Here is an 8854-nt window from a genome sequence, read left to right on the forward strand (position 1 = left end):
TTCCAATAGTTGAGTTATTCTAAATTTCTCTTTCTTTCATTTGTATTTTAACTATAGAGTTTAAATAAACAGTATTTTGCTTAACGATGATTAGTTTGACCAGCCGCATTACATCTGGAACAGGCACTTTACATCTGCCTTTGAAATAAAAAAACCTTAGGAAATAGTCTATCTTCTTAAAACATTTTGAGGGGCTCTGGTCTGGTTCATAACAGGCAAGCCTGCACAACTTTGGTCAGGTTATTGTGGGATCATTTATTTTTGTCTATCACATGCTGTTTTCACTTTTATGCATTGTTCAAATTTTGGTGGAATACAATTCGGATACTGCTGATGACCTAAAGCACCACATGTCTGTCCTGTTCTGAGCTGATCTGTTCTGAGCCTATTAGCATACTGGTGGCAGTGCCATACAGTACAATGGGAAATCCTCCCATTGTGAAATCCTCCATCCAAAATATATTGTGCACTCTTGTCCTTCCAGTAATTCTTTGAAATGATATACAACAGAACATTGCTTCATAATCTCCAGCTAAACCATCCTTTGTTTCTTTATTTGTCCCAGTATCAATCTCTTTTTTCATCATACCTGTTTGTCACTTAATCACTTCCCCACTGCCCTATTATAGACCTTTCCTTGTGCTCTTTTCCTGTCCCCTTCTACCTTCCTCTGTGCTTGCTTAAGAATTATCAATGTGCAACAGCTTCCAGTTTCAATAAAAAGTTCTCAACCTGAAAGATTTGAAGACATTTAACATTGCTGGGTGCAGGAAAGCTTGACTGCAGAAGCTTTCGGAGTGCTATAAGAAGATAGCTGCAATATTTGGAATCTCATGAATACCAGAAATTGATGCAAAGATAAACAAAATTTGGCCAAAAGCTGATTTCTTTCCAGCCCTGCTGCAGGACCAAAGGGACAAGGCCTTGACCATGACCTTACTCCTATTAGAATGCTTACAAAGAGTCCTTGAATAATACTGGTCCCTGCAGGATCGGGGATTGAAGTCCATTTCCTGCTTCAAGTGTCCAACTTCATTGTAACCACTACACCCACCCCCAATCCTCAGCTTCAGTTGGGTTAGAAATGGAACCAAACTGCTTCTGCAGCCTGTCCTGAGTGTCTATCACAAAACTGGAAGCCAAGCTTGACAGTTCTGTTGACTTCTGGGGTAGGCAGTCTTTCAGGACAAAAATACACTTACCACTTTCCTGTTTGTATCTTGCAAAAGTCAGCCCAATATTATGTAAGCTGCTCCAGCAAATATGCTGTGTCTCTGTGTCCAGATGCAACCTGCTCTGCTGAATGCTTTCCATCATTTGTGTTTTATAATTCAGTAAATAAGAGTCATCATTAAGCTTTTTAATTGATTCAAATTGCCTCAAACTTTCAGTTTACCACCAGTGGCACAATAATTGTGCATATGATCTGAATGCTCTAGTGCAAATCTACTTTAATAGCACCTTCCTACTCCAAAATGGACGAGAGTTGGAAGCTATGGGAACAGGATGCTTCCAAGTGTCCATCGTATTTATCCTAACTTGGGTACGTGTCATTGTCTCCTCATTGTCCTTGGATCAAAACCTAGACTTCACTACTATAAACCAATTCATGAAGACTTAACCTCAGTGAATTCAATGTTTCAAGAAAACCACTGTCACCTATTACAATGCAACTTTAGATGTTCAATAAAACTCAACCTTGGCTGCATCACATACAACAAGTGAAAATAAAATTAGTTGTAGATGCTTCTTATCCTGATGCTCCACTGATTGACTTTCTCCTCAACCAAGTTATGTTGCAAGATGCATTTACAAACTTGCAATTCATAAGCAATTCAGCCCATGCTATTCTATTTTCTTATTAACATTTCTGTTAATTTTAAAATAGAATTCTAACTGGTCAATTAATTTTAAATTGAATTATTAGATTTAAATTGGATGAAACTAGTTTGCTTTTACGAATTTGCACGGCTGGAGTAAAACCTTTATCTTATCTGTGCATACACAGTTTATATATAAAAGTTAAGTCTGTTTAATATTAGACATTGTTTATCTAAAGTGGTCTTCTCCTTTTCTTTTGATAAGGGGCCTTTCGTTTAAAGTCAATTATTTGTTCAAAAGATTGCCCTCTGCAAATATGATTATTATTGAAAATACAGCATGAAGAAAGAACTGTGATAAATTATATGACACAACCTCAGGAAATTCTAAATTGTTTCTTATCCAATGAAGTATATATTAATTCGATTCAGTGTTACAATATAGGGAACATTGGGAACCAATTTGTGAATAATCAAGGTTGCACAGGTGGCAACTAAATAAATGACCAGGCAATTTGCTTTTATGAGGTTGGTTAAGGGATAAATTCTGACTAGGACACCTGGAAGGCTCTGCACTGAAACTTTTTCTTTGGCTAAGTGCATGTTACATCTAGTTTTTTTTGGAAGTTTTTTTTTAACATGAGTTCTCTTGTCATATCTGTGAGCACAAAGGAATCTGGGTGTTCATGTACACCATTTAATGAAAGTAGACAGGCAGGTACAGCAAGAAATTAGAAAGGCAAATGGTATAATTGTTTTCACTGCAAGGGGATTTGATGTTCATAAGTAGGGATGTCTTATTGCAACAGTTACACAGGGCTTTGGTGAGATCACATCTAGACTAGTGTGTGCAGTTTTGGTCTCCTTACCTACTAAAGGATATAAGGATAAAGGGTCAGTGGCTCAATGGTTAGCACTGCTGCCTCACAGCACCAGGGACCCAGGTTTGATTCCAGCCTCAAGTGACTGTCTGTATGGAGTTTGCACATTCTCCCCATGTCTGCTTGGGTTTCGTCTGGGTGCTCCAGTTTCCTCCCATAGCGCAGGGATGTGTAAGTTAGGTGCATTAATCAGGGGAAATATAGGGTAAGAGAATGAGTCTGGGTGGGTTACTCTTCGGAGGGTCAGTATGGACTTGTTGGGCCATTGGCCTGTTTCCTCACTGTAGAAATTCTATGATAATTGCCTCAGAGGAAAGTTCACTTGGCTAATACTGGAGATGACAAGTGTGTCCTATAAAGAGAGATTAGTTCAACTGAGCGTGTATTCACAACAGTTTAAAAGGATGAGAGTGGATCTGATCAGAATTCTAACAAAGTTGGACAGATCAGATACAAGGAGGATATTTTCCCTGGGTCAGGAGTCTAGAACCAGGGGCCACCATCTCAGGATAAGGGGTAGACCATTTAGGACTGAGATGGGGAAAGCTGTCTTGACTCAAAGAGCGGTTAAACCTTGGATTTCTCTTATAGCAGGCTGTGGAGGCCAAGTCACTGAATATGTTCAAGAAAAAGATAAATTTTTAGATTTTAGGGGCATCAAGGAGTCTAGGAAGAAAGGAGGGAAATGGGATTGAAGAAAAGAGGATCTGATGTGATCCCATTGAATGTGAGCAGGCTTGAAGGGCTCAATAGGCTACTCCCAATATTGGCTTTGTTTATTTGTTTCCATCTTACCAAACTCTATTTAACTACCTATCCACTCCTGTGGCATCTCTCACATCTGATTCCAGCCCAACCCTACCATGTGCTGTTCCTGGAATAACTCACTACTCACCAGAATTCAAGAGTGCCCCTTGAGTCAGTGCCACCTTTGGAGGTCCATTATGTACTTGGAGAAACACTGTCCATTCACAGCTGCCCTGCACTGTTCCTGACATTTGCCCCTGACGGAGCAGACAGAGGGAGATCAGTGGTGTCCTACTTAACAGACAGAAAGAGTCAAGATGGCGGGTGGAAGGCTGCCTGACACTCATCTCCTACCTTCAACATGGAGAAGATTCTCTTTCTAACTGCTCTAAGTGGCTGACTGACCATGTCTGAGACCCTGGGCTGATATTGGAGGTTAGATTTATTGTGCAGGCACCCCTTACCAAAGGTTATCCACTTGACTTGACTCATCGCCTGCTGACAACCATGACAAGCTTCCCTCTTTTGTGACTGTGATAAATTACAAGTCAAGACAGAAGTAAAGTGCAAAAAGGCAAGTCAAGTCAATGCAATGCAGGGATGCTGCAAACATGTGGGTAGGCTCAGTATGTGATCATGATGAGCAGACTAAAAAAAAACCTGGTGATGTAGCCTGGTCCAATCCCTGAGCTGGGTGTGTGTCTCTAGTGCATTGTCCTTGCAAGACCATTATTACAATGATAATTGCTGACACTTCCTCTGGTACAGAATTAAATGTGGAAGTTCCTGTAAATATATTGGAGATGTGTCTTGAGAGTTCTTTAAAGCTGGCATATGTCTGATGCCAATGTTTGTAAACATTGGTGCATATGACCAATCCCTGCAGTGTGCCCTGAGAGCTTGGTGCCTAGAGTCCAAACTGGGGAGCCATTCAGAGCAATTGGTGAACTGAATTCACCATGGTTACTCATCTCATTTTCCTGATGTCAAGCTTGTTCCAGGAACTTGGCAAGATGGCAATCTGAATCAACTTGGACTGTTAAGTCATTTATCAATCAATCTACTTCAATCGCAAACTCACCAGGCTGCTGATAAAAAGCATAAGAGATGGCTGAGGTTCTCCTGCTAGGCTTACCAGACGTGTCCCCCAATTCTGCTGGACATCTTACTATAGGCCACATTGGTCAGACCCCCTACAAAATTCTGCACAAGAAAGGCGGCCATTCATCCATCAAGCCCATGTCAGCTTTCCACGAGTAATCTGGTGATGCCAATTCCCCACTCAATCCTGCAAGTTTATTTCATTCAAGAAGACATCCAATTTTGAAACCATTGATTACTTCCTCCATACATGGGTAGACAGTTCCAAATCTGTATCAGTTGGTGCATAAAGTCTTCCTTGTTATGACTGTGGCTCACTAGAACCATAAACAGAACATGAAGTAAATGAGAGCAGGGAATACTTTATTGTGCATCCTCTTAGCTCCACATTTATTCTTAGACTTACTCTCTAGCTCCTGTATCTGAGTCACCTGACCCACTCTCGAAAGAGGCAACACACCCAACTATATAGTTCCTCACATTCATTTCCATTCCTACTATAAAACCTTATATCCATGTCCCATAGTCCTTGTTTTTAAAAAGGAAAATCACTAAAATCTTCCCAGACCACAAGGCTGCTCTCAGAGAGATAATTGATAAAAGTTTAAGTGTCTCAGTTGAGGTGGAGAAGTTGAGAAAGAGAGCCCTTCATGGTTACCTCAGCCATTGCGGGAATTAACCCCTTACTGATAACATTGCTTTGCATCGCAAACTTGCATCCAGCCAACTGAGCTAAATGTGAACAATCTGTCCTGGTTCACCTCATCCAACCTGCCATGTCTGATCCACCATCAACTCTCCCGTCAAACACCTTTACTCCAAAGAGAAAATCTTCAGTTTCCCAATTTCAGCCCTGAAAACATTTTAGGGAATCTCTTCTATACCCTCCCAAAGGCCCACAAACCCGATCTGAAGCACAGTGACTAGAACTGAAGGCAATATTCTATATAAGGCCTAAATCAAACTTTACAAAGGTTCAGTGTCATCTCTCTGCTCTTATAGTCAGTCTTCATTTATGAAGTCTAATATATTAGATACTTTGCTAATCAAACTCTCAATATTCCCTTCAAAGATAAATGCTTATTCTCCCCTGGTTCTCCTACTTAGAGTCATAGTCATAGAGATGTACAGCACAGAAACAGAACCTTTGGTCCAACTCATTCATGCCAACAGATTTCCTAAACTAATCTAGACCTATTTGCAAACACTTGGCCCATACTCTCTTCAATCTTTCCTATTCATATACCCATCCAGATGCCTTTTAAATGTTGCAATTATACCAGCCTCTACCATTTCCTCAGGCAGCTCATTCCATGCATGTGCCAACCTCTGTGTGAAAAAGTTGCCCCATAGGTCCCTTTCATATCTTACCCTCTCACCCTAAACCTATGTCCTCTAGTTCTGGACTCTCCCACCCCAGGAAAAAGACCTTCTCTATTTATCCTATCCACGCCCCTCATGATTTTATGAACGTCTATAAGGTCAACCTTCCACCTCCGACGCTCCAGGGAAAACAGCCCCAGCCTATTCAGCCGTTCCCTGTGGCTCAAATCCTCCAACCCTGGCAAAATTCTTGTAAATATTTTCTGAACCCTTTCAAGTTTTACAACATCCTTTCAATAGGAAGGAGATCAGAATTGTACACAATATTCCAAAAGTGGCCCAACCAATGTCCTGTACAGCCGCAACATGGCCTCCCAACTCCTGTACTCAGTACTCTGGCCAATAAAGGAAAGCATACCAAATGCCTTCTTTATTATCTTATCTACCTGTGTTAAAAATCACACAACACCAAGTTATGGTCCAACAGGTTTAATTGGAAACCTAGCTTTTGGAGTGCCGCTCCTACAACCACCTGATGAGGGAGCAGTGCTCTGAAAGCTAGTGCTTCCAATTAAACCTGTTGGACCATAACTTGGTATTGTGTGATTTTTAACTTTGTACATCCAAATCCAACATCGGCATCGCCAAATCTTATCTACCTGTGATTCTACTTTCAAGGAGCTATGAACCTGCACTCCAAGGTCTCTTTTTTCAGCAACACTCCCTAGAACCTTACCATTAACTGTATAAGTCCTGTCCTGAATTGCCTTTCCAAAATGCAGCACCTCACATTTATCTTAATTAAACTCCTCAGCCCATTGGCCTATCTGATCAAGATTCTGTTGCACTCTGAGGTAATCTTCTTTGCTGTCTGCTACACCTCTAATTTTGGTGTCACCTGCAAAAGTACTAACTATATCTCCTATGTTCACATCCAAAGCATTTACATAAATGACAAAAAGTAATGGACCCAGCACTGATCCTTATGGCACTCCACTGGTCACAGGCCTCCAGTCTAAAAAGCAACCCTTCACTTTCACTTCTATCTTCTACCTTCGAGCCAGTTATGCACCCAACTGGCTAATTCTCCCTGTATTCCATGAGATCTCACTAACCAGTCTCCCATGAGGAACCTTGTCAAAAGCTAAACTGAAGTCCATATAGATCACGTCTACCTTTCTGCCCTTATCAATCCTCTCTGCCCTTATCAATCCTCTTTGTTGTGTCTTCATAAACATCTGCACTCTTTAGAATTGAATCGTTGTGTCTTTATTGCTTCTTCCTATCTCTTCTACAAAAATGCAGCATGTCAAATTTCATCTGCCACTTTATCTGCCTATTCTGCAAAACAATTTGTTATCCTTGCTGTTTGTCATATAATCCTGCAAGGTGGTAACATCTACAAACTTTGAAATTCTGCTTTGTATTTCAAGATCAAAGTCAAATTATATTTAGCAGAAAAGCCAGTTGAAAGTTTTAAAAATAAACCTGCTGTTTTCCTTTCTCTGATCTGAAAGATAGCCATTTATCAGAATAAATTGTTTTCTGCTCTTAAGTACCTCTGACTAGTGTAGTGCATTCAATATCTAAACAAGTTAGACAGGGGAAAGCTATTCCCATTGGTGGAAGTATTGAGAATGAAAGGGAAACTATTTAAAGGCAATTGACAAAGAAAGCAATGGAGACATGAGGAGAAACGAGAAAGAGTTCAGATCTGGACTGTATTGCCTCACGGTGTGATGGAGTTAAGTTCAACTGAGGCATCCCAGTGGGGATTAGGATCATTATCTGTGGAGGAAAAATGTGCAGAATTGAGATGAGAAAGGTCTAGGTGCATTGCTTATTAGTTGAGCTAACATTGACACAATAAGTTTATTTATTCCTTTTGGGGTTTTTTTTGTGATAGCTGCCTGTGCAGCTGAGTACAGCTTCAAATTAACAGAAATAAACAGAAACAAAAGCCAGAAAACAAACAATCACAATAAATAATAAAGAAAAGCAAAAAAAAATCAAAATAAGCTCCTGCTCAGTGGGAAGACACCAACAGCAGTAACACAATAGGTTTATTTGTCTCCTTCTGTTCTGGAACAAATGTGATTGAGATAATTAAGGCAATTTTTATCTAATTGGATATTGACTCCTATTCCATGGGCATCAGATTTGTTCACCGGTCTTTTTATGAACTTTCCTAAAATCCATTTAGACACCATCCAGTGCATTTCCTTCACCAATCTTCTCACCATCATTAAAATAATCAATTCGGTAAACAAAACATGATCTACCTTTTAAAAATCCATGATGGTTTTCCTTTGTTAGCTCAGACCTCCTGGTTGATTTAGCCCCTTTAATTATTATTCCTAAAACCTTACTCACTATTGATGTTCAACTAACTGGTCTGTAATTACGAGGATGCACTTTACATCTTTCCTTGAATAAAGTTGTCACATTTTCTACACTCCAATTTTCTTGCATATTCTCCATTTCCAGAAAAGTTTGGAAGATTATGGGAAACCCTTCTACTAGCACCACCCCTAGTTCCCGCACCACCCTAAATCCCCCTGGCATGCCTGCTGTCTGGACCAAGTGCATTTACCTATTATAGGTATAGCCATCATTTCTTTGCTTCCTCCCCCACAATTTTTCCTCTGTCCATTGCTTATCTCCCCTACTGCTTACATTTTCAGATTCCTCCTTAATAAAAACACATTTAAAATACTGATTACCTATTTTAGTTTTGTGCTGGACATCTCACCATATCGCCAGCTTTGTCCCAAATAGGATCCCTCCATTTTTAATAGCTACTCACTAGAGAATGTTTGTGTTCCTCTTATGTTGGCTACACTGATATTCTCATACTCTCTCCATTAGAGTCTTACTTTTCTCTTCATTACCTCTTGAGTATATAATCTGATTCTCACTAGACATGCACCGTACGCTTTCATTTTTCTCATTCTGCATACCTTTTAACTCCCTTGTCATTCA

This window comes from Hemiscyllium ocellatum, chromosome 34, assembly GCF_020745735.1.
Source record: "Hemiscyllium ocellatum isolate sHemOce1 chromosome 34, sHemOce1.pat.X.cur, whole genome shotgun sequence".
NCBI classification, from domain to species: Eukaryota; Metazoa; Chordata; class Chondrichthyes; order Orectolobiformes; family Hemiscylliidae; genus Hemiscyllium; species Hemiscyllium ocellatum.